The sequence below is a fragment of the Nycticebus coucang genome, chromosome X (assembly GCF_027406575.1).
Source record: "Nycticebus coucang isolate mNycCou1 chromosome X, mNycCou1.pri, whole genome shotgun sequence".
Lineage (NCBI taxonomy): Eukaryota > Metazoa > Chordata > Mammalia > Primates > Lorisidae > Nycticebus > Nycticebus coucang.
In genome coordinates, this window is record NC_069804.1 from 120,892,128 (window position 1) to 120,894,597 (window position 2,470).

Below are 2,470 nucleotides of genomic sequence, written 5' to 3' on the forward strand. Positions count from 1 at the left end.
TTTGAAATTGCTCAACATATAAAGAAAATAGTTATCTTTGATACAAAAAACTGATGGGAAGATACCAGGAAAAGACATGACTTAAAAAAAAAAAAGAAAGAAAGAAAGAAAGAAAAAGAAAAGACTTAAGCTTGTTCAGCTGTTAAACAGTGGACTGCAAAATAATACATCAGAATACTAATCATTGTAAAGTAAATTAAGGGTATGAAAAAGGTAAAGAGATAATATTTAATTCCTTCCTAACTGTTGCAAAAGCCATCCATTCTTCCATTTTTCCAAATAAATAGCATTTTATGGTGGGTGCGTGTGTGTGTGTGTGTGTGTGTGTGTGTGTGTATCACATTAAGATTCTATAGTTTTTATCGGCAATATCAGATAAATTCTCACAAAACCATTCTCCTTACTCCCTTGTAGAAAATAAATGTTTCTACATAACTGAATGAAAGTTGAGTAAGAATCTAGGTCTTATTGGTGAAGAGAAACAATAGATCAACATGTTTCTCTCTGAGGCTCCATCGCCTGTCCTGGTCCCTGCCCGTCAATTTTTTTTTTTTTTTTTGAGACAAAGTTTCACTATGTCACCCTGGGTAGAGTGCTGTTGGGTCACAGCTCACAGCAACCTCAAACTCCTGGGCTTGAGCCATTCTCTTGCCTCAACTTCCCAAATAGCTGGGAATCCAGGCACCAGCCACAATGCCAGGCTATTTTTGTTGCAGTTGTTATTGTTGTTTAGCTGCTCCTGTCCGGGTTTGAACCCACCAGGTATCAAGGTGTATATGGCTGACGCCATAAGCACGGTGCTACGGGCACTGAGTCCTCCTGTCTGTCTTATCTTTCAAGTTTTCCATCTCTACTTAAGGCTGGGATGGAGACCCAAGCCAAACTCTGCAAGGCTTGCAGAGAGTAAATAAGTCAAGATTTGCTGGGAGTTGGCATTTCTCAGGAAGACTTCAGTCAAAGACAAAAGAGGCAAGATTAAGATCCCCATGAAGGAGGAATGAGGAAACCAACAGGGCTAAGTAAAGGAGGTCACAGGGAATGGACCGTGCCTCCTCTGAGGCCTAAAGACCCCAGGCTGGGTCCCTCCAGCTGAGCCTTATCCTAGGTTGCTCTCCAGGGTTCTCAGAAATATGAAGCACTTGAGCTGAAGAGAGGGAGAAATTGAAGTCCTCAGCTCAGTAGAGGGAGAAATTGGAGTCCTGGCATAAGTCAATGTGAGCAGCAGATGCGAGGACCTTCAGCAGCCTCCTCTATGGAACTGAAACGAGTATAGAGAGGCCTCCCCACGCTGTCCTCCCTGGGAGGCCTCAGAGGAGGGTAGCCGGAAGTCACACCCCCTTACTTCCTCCTTTCGCGTTGGTGGGCTGTGAGGAGCACCACCTGAGTCAGGCAGGCTGAAGTAAACTGAGGAAGGTGTGAAGGTCACAGGTGCTTCTACATGTCAAGGTAAGATTTTAAATAAAACTGAGGGCAGCACCTACATCAGGACAGAGGAGTCCCTGTAGATAAGAGGCCCAAGCCTCGTTCTATCCCAACACGCCAACGGCCAGGCTGTGGGCCAGATCCTACTGCACACTTAGTTCTCAGGGACCTGATTGAAGTGAAGGCCTGACTACCCAAGGGTTAAGAGTCCTCAGACCTGCCCGTAGTTGAGAAAAGACCCCCAAGTGAGAACTGAAGGGATCTCTCACCACAGAACAGGGGTGCATACAACATACACTGAGTCTCGGCCTGTCTGCCCTAGGATGTCCTGGGCAGGGGCAGCTAGAAAGGGTGCTCACTGACTTCTGAGGAAGATTTCTCACACCCTACAGGGTTTCAGGGGAGAACCTTGAGAGAATTTTGGTATCTTTCCTGTCCCATGAAAGAATTTGTGCCACAAAGTCTAGGCCTTATTGTCAGTTCTGAATGTCCCATTCATGAAGTGTCTCTTCTCTTTTGTTCTGGAATGTCACATAGAGGCAGCATCACGTAGGTGACTACAGACAGCATTTTAGTAACCAGTATCCACCTGAGGACCCCATGGAAGGATTGTGGGACTAAATAATAGAAAGGATCCATAGATCTTTTTTCCTGTTGTCAGCCCTGGGAGGACCACTACAGAGATATCGTGGTTAGAAGATCCCACCTTTTCTCCTGAGTACTCTTATCTAAGTAGATTATCTCGGTGAGCAAATGATTCCCAGGTCCGACCAGGTGTCATGGGGTTATGTCTGAAAGGACAACACACTACATAAAAGTTTGGATCCAATGATCACAGGAAAGGCTTGATAAAACCAAGCAGAGATAGCCAGTGAGAAACCCTCTCACTCCTGATGGTGTTCACTGGGAAGGAGACCTTATTGTGAGTCACAAGGATTGGAGGTATAGACCCATGGGAAAACTGCCTTGACCACATATTCCAAAGTAGTTATCAGGGTCACCATGAGACTCTGTCCTGCCTCCTCAATCATCACCGTTATGTATCTTC